Source organism: Balaenoptera acutorostrata, chromosome 11 (genome assembly GCF_949987535.1).
Source record: "Balaenoptera acutorostrata chromosome 11, mBalAcu1.1, whole genome shotgun sequence".
In the NCBI taxonomy this organism is placed as follows: Eukaryota; Metazoa; Chordata; class Mammalia; order Artiodactyla; family Balaenopteridae; genus Balaenoptera; species Balaenoptera acutorostrata.
The window spans coordinates 92,058,017-92,071,355 of record NC_080074.1 but is presented as its reverse complement, the minus strand read 5'-3'; the positions used below and the strand labels follow the sequence as shown (position 1 = coordinate 92,071,355).

Below are 13,339 nucleotides of genomic sequence, written 5' to 3'. Positions count from 1 at the left end.
GGATCCTTCCTTGATCTTGCCAAGTAAAATTGACCACATCTTCCTAATACAGTGCTTTGTTTCTTTATAAATTACATTTTATTGCAATGTGTTTACATGCAACATGTGAAACATGTAATTTGCCCATATTGGACTGAGAGCTAGTTAAGGCAAAACAGTTCATCATAGTGTTTCTGTTTCCCAAGGGCTTAATAATACCTGGGACATAGTAATTACTCACTATTGACTCAATCACTCTCAAAAATACATTATGATTACTTATACTACTTTATTTTAATATTTAAATTATATTATTTGAGGGAATCATCAATTATCTTTATTTCCTACATCTCCTTGTACAGGTGAATGAATTAATGAAATAATGCTATGATAAGAAAATCAATTAACAATTGATTGGTTTCATTGGAATTATTTACAGTTCATACTTGTATTTCAAGAACCTTCTGGAAAAAAATAATTTCTCATTTCCACCTTACTCCTAACATCTTTTTCTGATTTAGATAGATAAGAATAGCCAATATCTACAAAATTTTTTTGCTAAATTCTAGTTTTTTTGGCTCAAGTAAGACTTAGAATATTAGCACAATTATTATTTTGTCATTCCTGAACTGATTAGCTCTTAGAAATTTGGCTCAAAATGTGAAGGTTAAAAAAAAAAAAAGTGAAGGTAACAATTCACAGAGTAAGAGAAGATTTAGCAAATCATATATCCAATAAGGGAATTGTATTCAGAATATATAAATACTCTTACAACTCAATAACAAAACAATAAATAAGCCAATTTTTAAATGGTCAGAGGGGGACTTCCCTGGTGGTCCAGTGGCTAAGACTCCCACTCCCAATGCAGGGAGCCCGGGTTCGATCCCTGGTTAGGGAACTAGATTCCACATACCGCAACTAAGAGTTTGCGTGCCATAACTAAAACATCCCACGTGCCGCAACAAAGATCCCGCACACGGCAACGAAGATCCCATGTGCTGCAACTAAGACCAGGCGCAGCCAAATAAATAAATATTTTTTTAAATAAATAAATAGTCAGAGGATCCAACATTTCCCCAAAGAAAATATACAAATGCCCAGTAAGCACATGAAAAGATGCTCAACATCATTAACCACTAGGGAAATATAAATGAAAACCACAATGAGATACCACTTCACACTAACTAATATGGCTGTAATCAAAAAGACAATAAGCATTGGCAAGGATGTGAAGAAATTGGAAATCTCATATGTTGCTCAAGGGAATGTAAAATGGGGCAGCCACTTTGGAAAACAATTTGTCAGTTTGTTAAATATTAAACATCAAGTTACCATATGACCCAACAATTCCACTCCTAGCTAATACTCAAGGTAAATAAAAAGTAGGTTCACTCAAAAACTCCTACATGAATGTTCAGACCAGCATTATTTATAATAGCCAAAAAGTAGAAACAACTCAAATGGCCATCAGCTAATGAATGGATAGATAAAATGTGGCCTATCCATGCAATGTAGCAGTATTCAATAATAAGAAAGAACGAATATTAATGTATGTTACAACATGAATGAACCTTGAAAACATGCTAAGCAAAAGAAGCTAGTCACAAAAGACCACATATTGTATGATCCATATATAAGAGATGCCCAGAATAGGCAAATGGATAGAGACAGAAAGTAGATTAGTGATCACCTAGGGCTAGAGGAGGGGGAAAATAGGGAATGAGTGCCAATGGATATGAGGTTTCTTTTTGTGGTTATGGTTCCACAACTCTGGAAACATGCTAAAAATCATTACATTGTACACTCTGAGTGAATTGTATGGTATTTATATCTCTATAAAACTATTAAAAATATTTAAAGAGTAATTGTAAAGGTAAAAACTATGACTATATCTCTAAAGCATAATTGTCTTACGGGACAACTTTCTAAAGTTTCTAAAGCATTAACTGGTGGGGTTTTTTTTGTTTTTGTTTTTTTTTGGTAACTTATTGTTTTATTAAGATGTACCTTGGTCTATTTTAAAGACATTTAAATGTGTTAACTAATAGTTTTTGTTAAGTTCATGTAATATTTCTTACAAAAATCTTTGTCAGAATGAAGCCTGTAATACTGATTAGTTTTCTTGCTTATAAAATAAGAGGATTCACTAGATGGACTTCAAAATTCTGATTCCTGATAACTAAGCATAATTCTGTTTATAGGAGCCTTCTCTACTTAAAGAGATGCTGAACATCTATTTGATTCACTTAATGTTTTAAATATAAAGATCAGATTTTTACTTAGTGCTCCTTAATACTACCTCATTTTATTATCTACAATAACCTTAAGGCAAATGCTATTATTATTCCAATTTCACCATTGAGGAAACTGAGGCTTACTGGGGTTAAGTTGCCCAACTGACATTAGTAAGTTAAGGAGCTAGAGTTAAATCCAGAGATTTGGAGCTTGCAGTCTTAACACTATTGACTTACAGCCTTCCTACATAAATACATACTATTTGTTTACATACTAAATATGTAAATAAAACTATCCTAAAGTAGTTTGATTATAGTAAATAGCAGTACTTAAACCGTCTTATGCTTGGATGTTTCTACTTCACTGTGTAATTTCTTTTTTTCTGAATAACCAGATTTTTAGAGGTTATAGGGACTGGTTTCAAAGTAGAGTGCTGTTTATTAAGCGTCATTCAGGGAACTTAGTAGAAACTGGATTTATTTGCACATTGAACAGTTCCTTATCATGCATCAAAACAGGTCACTGAAAAGGTTGGAGTATTTCCATTGTACTTATCCTATGACTCCCACTCTCAGTTTAACTGAACTATTAAAAAACTTGAGGACAAGCTGTTTCCAGAAATGAACCTTTCAACTTCTCTAAATTCAAAAGCTGACTTCTCTGAGAACAAACAGTTTGTGCTTGTTAAGTGAGTTGTCAGGGTGAGTTCTTCAGAGGTCTGTATTTTTTCTCCTTTGAATAGTCTTATTTTTTCAATGGCTTAACCTCCTGAGAACTGGTGTGCTCCATTTCTAGCTTGGATAATTTTTACTATTGTTGATTACTTAATCCTGTTTGAAGGTTCACCACCTCCTTTTGGCTTATTTTTAGCAAGAGACATGTTGAGATTTGATTTAGCTCGTGTGGGCCATAGGGTGTTAATATTTCCATGACTGAGTGTTAGCAGTGTGTTCACCAGGTACTGATACTTCCATTAGAGAAGGCAGTACTGTCAGAATACCAGAGACCAAGGGCTAACTAAGGTCTGTAGTTCTTGGCAGATGGTTGCTGTTTTCTTGAACCCTGGTGCCCAGGTGCAACTATTCAAGTACTAATAATAAGCAGAAATTACCCAAGGGATTAGAAGGCAGTTCAAGGGAAGTATTCATTTAAAAATAGTAACTCTAAATTGGCATCAGAGGATTACATCAGAAGCTTAAATAAAAATTTGACAAGGTACCAGAACTTGCCATCCTACGTGATGTGAAATTATTGTTTTGCAGGAAAAAGAGCAATACTTAATAGGCAGTGCCTTAGCTTTCAAAATCAGTTTCCTTAGAAAAATGTTCCACAAAAATGTTTGCACTAAACCACTATATTCTTTATTGTAGAGATTAATTAATGTACGCTAAAATGCATTCTTAACTAGCATTGTAAGCAGGCAGAATAGAATATGGAAAAGGTAGACAGTTATAACTTCCACATCTGACTAAGTAATCAAGTGATGGATGATGGTGTATCCTTTCTATTTATTTATTGAGCAAAAATATGTGTACATGGAAATTGGCATGCAATGAATCAAAGAAGCCAAATAGGTCATAATGACTGTCTCTAAACAGTTTAGAGGGAAAGACTCAAACTGAAGATCACACAATATACTCTATACTATAATCAAAGTATTAAGTGCTGTATACCCCCAAGGAAGAGAGAGGCAAATTCTCTCAGGGAAAGTAAGAAAAGCTTCACAAAGGAATTAAATTCTGAGTTGAAACATTCATAGGAATTTGCTGAACAGAGAAGAGAGAAAATGGCATTCCAGGAAGAAAGACTAGCATGGTCACAGTTATGGAGGTTCAGAGAATAGTAATTTAATATAATATTAGAAGGGAATTGTACTGGGAGACAAGGTTGAAAAGAGTCGTTCAGTTTAGGTCATTTGGGCCTCATGAGTCAGGTAATTACTAGGAACTAACTTTACTGCAGCCCATGGAATTTTAAGAATGGGAGTCATACAATCAGATTTATTTTATACAGGGATAATTCTGTGAATTATTGTGAAGGGTTGACTGAAAAAAGAATAGAATAAGAGCAAGGATATTAGATAGATGCAAGTATTGAAATAGTCTACTTGAAAAATGGTCTGGGCCTGATCAAGGCATCAGTAGAAATTTACAGAACAGATTTGAGAAACATTTCAGAGGAAAGTGAAAAAGAGAGAGGAAATAAGGAAGACTTTGAGCTTTCTGATTTGGGTAAATGATAAATAATTACATCATTAACCAAGACGAATTATAGAAGAAAGAGCAGATTTGGGTAGTGAGGTTGGATGCCATACTTCAAGGCTTGAAGAGGAAATGGAGAAAAATAAATTGTGCCTCTTGGAATAGGATTGCTAGTAAAGGCAAGAAGATCACTAAAGTTGGAGGAGGTAAGAAAAAGATTTTGATGTTTGGGGTTCATATGTTTGTTGAAATAAAAGAGCTTCAAGCATGTTTAAAAACTGAGATGAAAGATGCATGAAGGAAAGATCAGAAAGCAGGGATGGGTGAACTGACAAAATGAGATGGCACCAACAGCCAACAACCTGGACCAAAAATGCAAATGGAAGTTTTATCAAGGAGAGGAAGAGAGTAACTTGCTCCTCTCAGTTGGGAGGAAAGGAAAAATATGAATATGATTTTAGATAACCATGGATATGGAAGAGAAAAATGTGAAGGTTTCAGTATCCTCCATGAAGGGAGAGTCAAGGTGATATACTAAAAATGAAGAACATAGAAGTGCATAAACCCAAAGATATGTAGCTTGCCTTTGTGTACTTTTGAAGAGTTTCTGGAGTTGCTTCCATATTTCATGGTTGATAATATAAGCTTTGAAATCAAACATATCTGTCTCTGTCACTTATTACTTGAATGACCTTGGACAATTTTGGGGAGTAATAAGCAGCATGTACCTTACAGGATAAAGTACTTATGAGAGCTTTCATAAATGCTGCCAATCATTCTTATCATCATTATCCTCTTCATCATAACTATATTTTAAAGAGAGTTTAGAGTTTTCAGATTTTTTCAGTGCCAAATTGTAAATATCAATAAATTCATGGGAACAATTTCATTTCTAGTAAGCTTCAGTAAGCTTAAATTCACTTGTCAAAATGTATATGTTAAAAGAGTTAGCAACTTAATAAATATTTGACAATGGAATAATGACTTATAGCTTACTTATTAAGCTCTTTTACAATGTTATGTGATTCGACCTATAAAACAATCTCTTTAATATTGTTACCAACATCTACAAATTCCATTTTACTGATCCCCATTTTACAGATGAAGAAATTTAAACCCAATTTGTCTACTCATTCACTCAATATGTACTTATTGATGGCCTACTTATGCTTGGCCCTGAAGCAAGCATATTAAGCAAAAAGATACATCATCTTGCCTTTATGGAGTTGCAGTCTACTGGAGGTGGGGAGAAATAGGCCACTACCAAATTATAAATGTAAAATAACAGGTGTTATAACAGCTCTGAGTGAAAAGCACATGGTTCCATGATAACATAAACGAACCAAATCTTTTCTCCAGAGTGGGAAAATTCTTCCCTGAGGAAGTTATGTTTGATTTCAGATCAAAGATGAGTGGGAATGAATTGGTGAAAAAGGAGAGTAAGAGAAGAGCTTCCTGGGAAGAGGGAATCTATGAAATGTGGAAACTGTGTTTAAGAAACGGGAAGAGAGCCAGTGTGCCTGGAATCCAGGGAAGGAGTGTGTGATATAAGATGAACAGATATGTTCAGATGGAACTAGAAGATCATGTTAAGGTCTTCTAAACAGGACCATGTTAAGCAACTTGGTCTTTATTCTGATAGCAACAGGAAGGCTATAAATGATTCTCAGTGAGAGAATATTTTGAATTGATCTTCATCTTTCAAAGATTCCTCTGGTTTCTGAGTGAAGCATGGATTTGGTGAGGGAAGCAAAAGTAGATGAGAGAAGATGAGATAGGAAGCTATAGAAGTAGTCCAGGTGTCTGAGAATGGCAAGTTAGCCTTAGAAGGTGGTGGTGGTGACATAATAAAATGAAGAGAATCAGAACATTTAGAAGTAAAAATGACAGGATTGAATGGGGAGGAGTAGTGAAAAAGAGAGGTGTCAAGGATTACTTTTAGGTTTCTGTCTTATGTAAGTAGGAGGATAATAGAAGCATTCCCTAAGATGGGGCATGCTGGGTGACAAGTAGATTATAGAAGAACAAGAACCCTGCAGTTCAGGCTTTGTATGTTGGCTTTGAGGTGTGCTTGAGATGACTGGTTGTGGTTCAACAAAGATATCTAAGCTAGAGACCCCGATCTGGAAATCATCCAGAGAAGAATGGGAATTAAGTTAAGGGTGCAGATAAATTTGTTTAGAGAGAGAGGGCATAAGATAAGAAGAACCTTTATATTTAGATTCAAAATCCCTATTTTTTTTCTTAACATCATGCTGCTTTTGCATGTAACGTCTAATGCATCCAAACACAAAATCTCTCCATTGTGCTTTCAATACACCACTTGCTTAAGATAGGACCTTTCTAAGCTTGTCTATAAGTAAAATCAAAATGCAATCATAAAGAGGAACAAAATCAATAACTATTCTTTAATTTTAAATAATAATTTTAATTAATACCATGACTATATAGATAATTCCCAATATCCATGCATAAGACCATAGACTATCCATCAGGAAATGTCTGTACAGTTCCTATGTCCCCTTGGGCCTATGATTCATTCTTATTCCTTTTGGTTCATGACTGGATCAATGCCCCGATCCAAACAGACAAATTACACTGCTCACTATTATATGTCTCTTTGATCCACTTAGAATGAAATAAAATTAAAAATACACCCAAATTAGTCTTTTGCATATCATATAAGCATATATGATAATATCTAGTCAAAAGATTAGAAGGCCTTGCTAGAAAAACTGACCTAGTATTCTGGATATTTGGAGTCTAGTTGCAGTGTCACCATGAATGACCTTAGGAAAACAGCTCAAACTCTCTTGAGTTTCAGTTTCTTCATCTGTACAGTCATGAGGTTGAACCAGGTCTCCAAGTTTCCTTGAATTCTAATATTTTGTAATCATGTGAAAATTTTTGAAGGAACATGAAACATTCAGTAGATAGAAGTTTACGATCATCTTAAAGAAGCCTTATTCACCATTTTTCCCAGAAAAAAATTTCTTCTGTCACGTCTGATTGTTTTTTGAAAAATAGCAAAGATATTCATATTGACATTTTTCTTCCAAGTTGATGCCGAGTGTGTCATCAGACTCAAAACCTGTTGGAAAAACAGTTCTGTACTTCTGATGGTTTTCTAATTCTAACCTGACATTGGGACTTTTAACTGTGAATAGCCTCATGGCATTCTGCCTGAATTCTTAGTGTGTTTTCAGAAGTCTGACATTTCTGTTACACTTAAATTTGACCTCAGATTTCTTTGCTTTTCAGTTTACTCCAAGCTGCTTTTTTTAAAGGTCATTTGTTACATTGCATTTGGCTTTCACCCGTCACTTCAAAAGTTCTTTGAGTAAGGTATTGACCCTATATCGTTTTTCAAACTAGAAAAAGAAGAACAAAAGAGAAAAAGAAAGAAGTTAAGAAAGAAGTAGAAATGACAAAATAACAAGTCAAATGGAAAAAGTTGAAAGATGTATTTTTCTGTTGAAATTTCACTTCACAATTCCACTGGTCCTGTTGAAGCTTGTCTGAATCCTTTGTGATATTCCTATAGCCCTCTGAGATGAGAGAAATTATAAATGTTTGAGGGAAAAGAGGAGGAATGACAATCCCAAGTCAGATGACTGCAAAGCCAATTTTTCATTCAGGGAAGACATAGGTTGATGTGCTGCTGTCTTAGAAACAGGGCACAAGTGCTGATTCCTTGACTTATGGCCCCCTACAATAACACATGCCAAAACTATGTTGTATATCCAAAGTTTTCAAAGTGATGTCTATAGTCCTAAGGATGTTTACAGCGATGTCACAAGATCGAAGTTATTTCCATAATAATTCTAAGATGTCATTTCTCTTTGTCACACTCATTCACTCATGAGTGTAGAGTGGGATTTTCCAGAGACTACATGACATGCAATATTGCAACAAAGTTAACGCTGAAGCAGATAGAGAATTCAGCTGTCTTCCATTAAGCCAGACATTAGAGACAAAAATGTTAAACAAGATCATTCTTCTCACTAAATTTTTTCTTTGTGAAAATATAGACATATTTCATAGAAACATAATGTTCATGTTAGCCAGTAATGGGTTTATTAATGTCATATAAAATGAATCGATAAATATTTCTTAAATGTCCTGGTTTTATTTCTAATTGGTTATTGTTGATGACATAACTCACATAAACAAAAACTCTTTGGAATCTTCCATAATTTTTAAGAGTGTAAAAGGGTCCGGATACCAAAAAATGAATTGGAGAACTTTTATTGTACAACAAATTCTAACCACAGGTCAGTTTCTGCTTCTACCTTGAGCCAAAAAATTACCTAAATACTTGATACTCTTCCTTTCCTGCCCATGTAAAGATTCAATTCCAACTTATTTCTCTGCTTGACTTTAAACTTTGTGTTTACCCTACATTGTTGGCAAAATATAGAGTTGATATTTCACTGAAGTTTCTTTGAAAAATGTTTATCTTGAAGTTGTTTTAATTGTACTTAATTTTTTCACATTTTGAAGGTTTTTGCCACATCTTAGATTCTATCAACTTTTACAGTCAGTCTTCAAGGAGTATTTTTTCTTTGTGTCCAAATGTCCTCATTGGACAGTAAGCTATTTTTAGGTAATTCCTTAACAATTACCATACCCAGTTATATTTACCTTAGCTATGGTATCTTGTCCTTTTAGAAATCCCAGAGGTGCAATTGCTAGCTCAATTCGGAAGCAACTAAACCCTGAATATATAGAACCACTGATCACAAAACTCATATAAAACTGAATAGTAAGCCAGTCTTGATGTTTTCGCTTTTGACCATAATTGTTTTTTGCTCCTCTATTCAGAGATGCTTGGGAAACTAAATTAGATAGCATAAAGTTACTTAAATGGACATTTAAAAAATTATGAATAACCTTAAATAAGTGATTATTTCACTGGACTCTTGTTATGCCTAATTTTTTAAAATTTCATAATAAATGAAAATATGTTTCACCTTACATAATCTCCTCCACAACAAGTAATGGAATTTTACTGATCTTGTATCCTTTTAATACCTCAAAACAGATAGATCTCCATTTATTACATTTTAGATTATCTATTTTCTTATTGATTATAAGGAAATTTCTTATAAATATAAACAAGGACCTAATTGACATAAGCCTGATGAATCTTCTAACGAGACTTTTGTTTATTCCCCAGACTCAAGGTGTTATGTCCATGCCTACAGTAATTAGTAATCCCAAGGTTAACAGGGTCACTAGAGAGTGGCTCTGGTTTATTATCAGCAAAAATTATACTTATTTTTCAAGCAAATCAGGTCATTGGAAAGTACAGCAACCTGGCTTGTGGAAAATTCAAAATAGGTTGCAGTTCTTCTGATACATATGACATTTCAGTGTGTAAATATCACACCACAGTCAGAGAACTAATATGGGTAGCCCTCACGTCATTGAGGAGCGAGTTACTGAGCATGAAATGCCAACAACTATATCCCCAAAGAATGTTTACATAGTTTTAGACAACATCACAGGAAAGAAATGCCAGGATTTGTGGAACATGTTTGTCCATTGATCTGTGGCTAAGTTCATGGCCCTGAAAAGGTATTAAGCATAAATTCTTCAGAGGCAGAGATCCCTATTTGGGCCTATCATGTTAAAAGAATATTCTCAATCAACTACAAGATATGAGGCTTGTTCTTTTACTCAACAATGTGCACTCTTAAAAGGACATATGATTTGGATCTTTTTTGTAGTGGTAATATATTTGCAATTATTAATATATTTTCATAGTTAATTGAATGAGACTTACTTTAAAAATTATTATTTTTTTAGTAACCAATAGAACTTTCATATAGAAAACTTGAAAAACTAAGCATAAAAAAGAAAACTAAAGTCATCCATGACATTTCCATCCAGAAATTTTGTATTCATATTTTGATCCTTCCTTTTCCATCTTTTTTGTTAAGCATATGGAAAAATGCACACATTTTCCTAAATGGTATTATACTACACAAATTGCACAATTTTTATCATAATATTCTCATATTATTAAATATTATTTTAATATTTTAATGACAGCATGTATTTTATCATATGGTCATAGCACATTTAACTTAACTGCTTATTTTTAGATATTTATATTATTTCCAATTTTATTTGCATACATATATCCTCACACACACCTTTGATTATTTTCTTAGGAAAAATTCCCGAAGTAGAATTGCTATGTCCAGGAGTAAGCACATTTTAAAGATTCTTTTCAAATACATGTTCCCGTATATTGCCAGCAATATATGAAAGAGCCCATTTCCCAGGAACTTCACCAACACTGCCAGCATCTCTTTTAATGTGGCCAACTCTTCCTAAAATAGTCAAATTCAAGTTATATTTGGATATGTTTTAATGTCGTTAGGCCTTAGTCACATCTCAAGATGTCTTGTGGTTCATTTCTAGGCAATTTCTCTTCCAATTTCTTCCTGAACTTCACGTAACAGTAATGAATAAAAAGAGACATTCCTTTCTATGAAGGTGCAAAAACATTCTTCCCAGCATTTGCACATGTTAATACAATACATAATTTTCCTTTTGGACTATACTATACAGATATTACTAGTTTTTTGTTCTCCTGTTCCTGAGGAGCCTGAAAAAAAAGAAAATAAACCCTTCTTTTCCATTACCTTCAGATTTGTTTTTCTCTTACTGTTTGACTGAGAGGAAAAAAAAATCTGGAATTTGTATGAGTGGTGTTTGTGGAATTAAGCCTATTGCTACCAATGTAAATTATCTCAGAGCACAAGACATAAGATGGGCTCCATAGTATGATTTTCTTCATTTTTATCTTCATGGCCAATGCATTTTTATTAATCACTCAACATGTATGGAGCATGGTGCTAAATTCTAGAAATAAAAAAAAGAAGATAGAACAATCTTTATCTTCAGTTTATATATTCACTAGCTGAGGAATGAAGATACATATATATAAAATGATAAATCCTAATACACACTAGCATATCCTAATTGCCCAGTGGATTTAACCACTCAAGGCCCTTGGAGTTCAGAGAAGTGATTACTAAAGATTGGCGTAGTGGCCTTCAAGGGGATTTGATCCACATTTTGAAGGAGGACTAAAACTTTAAGAAGAGAAGGGAGCGTGTTCCAAGCAGAAGTTACAGTGCTCACAAAGGTGAGAATGAGCATAGCATTTTCAAAATAAAAATAACATACAATAAGCCAGAGCAGTTTATTCAGTATTACAGTAGTAGACAAATCTGGAGTGTTCAGCCAGCCTTGAATATCTAAATGAATAGTATGGGCCTGAGAGGTCCTTTGAAAATAGAAAACCATTTAATGGTTTATGAGAAATGAACTTACAAAATAATTCAGGAAATTTTATAAGGTATTGCTATGAAAAATGCTAATACCAGCATCAGATAATTATGGCCTAGCATAGACAGTTGCAGAAGAAATTGAAACAAGTGTAGATGCTAGAGCCATTGGGATAGAAAAGTCAACAGAACTTGGCAAATGATGAGATATAAAGATAAGAGACTACTAGGAATTCCACAAATATATTCAGTTATGCTTGGACTAGGGATATAAATGATTGAGCCTATCCTCAACCATGCGTATAGAATCCCATAAAGAAGGGTGTGATGAACTCAACAGGGGGCTATAAAGTGGCTGGGACAGCTTCACCGGTAAATTGATGCTTGAGCTTTGACTTCAAGGATGAAAAGAATTTCACCAGATGGAAAGGGGGAAGAATTAAATGAAGAGGGCAAAGACGGAGAAAATATAACCATTAAAATTTCAGGCCTGCATGACTGAAGAAAGGTGATAACACAGACTGCAAGACAGAAGTCTGATAGTAGAGATGTTTTAGGTGGAATGATAATTAATTCAGTTTAGACATTTCTCAAATATGTGGAGAGTGTCCACCAATCTAGAGGCAATGGGGACACATACATGAATGAAACAGGCAAAATTTTTCTGCTTTCAGAGTGTTTACCTTCTAGTGTTTGGAAATAAGTACATAATTACCAGTATAGTGTTCACCAAAGGTTTTTGTTTTGTTGTGATGTTTGTTTTCTGTTTTTCCTTCTTTGTTGTCATTCACATCAATAAGATAAAACAGGCACACAGGAAAGCATGGATGACTAGTATCGGACCTAAGTCATCGCTGAGGCAACAAAATATACCAACTAACTATTCCCTCTAAGACTTCAAACTGTCCTCAAACTGACCTTGACATCTACAAGCCACAGACAAATGGTTTAGTAATTGAGAATAATAAATTAGTCAATCACATTTCGTTAGGAGAAAATAAAGTCTTAGTGTGCTAAAACAAGCTGACCTTCTTCCAGCTTTGCATTTTTATTACACCATTTCTACTCTCCATCTGTGCTTGATGCTATGCTAAGATCTTCTGACCTTAGCGGTACTTCTTGAGATGTGCCTGGACTACATTCTCACTAGGTCTTATTGCTAGAATGTTCATAGGGAGAAAATTACTGGAAAAGTATTTGCAGGTCAGAAATAAGGGTTTTGGATGACTAACCTTGGAAGTGAAATTCTTGTTGCAATTAAAATGCTCAGTTTAAATGAAGAAAAAATATGTAACCTGTTTAAGCAGTGCATTTCAAACTGCTATAAAGGACAGTTGGGAGATACTGAGTAATGCCGTTTTTTCCTTTACACTGTAGCTGCATAGTATTCATTTCACCCTTCAGTAACCTGACATGTTGAAAAGAGACTAGACATTGGAGACTTTAAAGTTTTCTGACCTCCACAGTATTGAGAGCCAGTCTTTAGAGCTCTCACCTGACTGGTTGAAAAGCATTTTGTTCCCATACAAAAGGATTTGGGGGTTTTGTTCATTCATGTCTTTGTTTTTATGTGAATTACTATAAAAAGTTTCCTTCAAGTTTTAAATTATACATACTAAT

General features: G+C 34.1%; 1 protein-coding gene across 1 annotated transcript in view; it reads left to right on the top strand.

The window, feature by feature from the left end:
* Positions 1-13,339, top strand: part of PIK3C2G (phosphatidylinositol-4-phosphate 3-kinase catalytic subunit type 2 gamma) — a 361,656-nt gene that overhangs the window by 105,111 nt on the left and 243,206 nt on the right. The window lies entirely within an intron of this gene.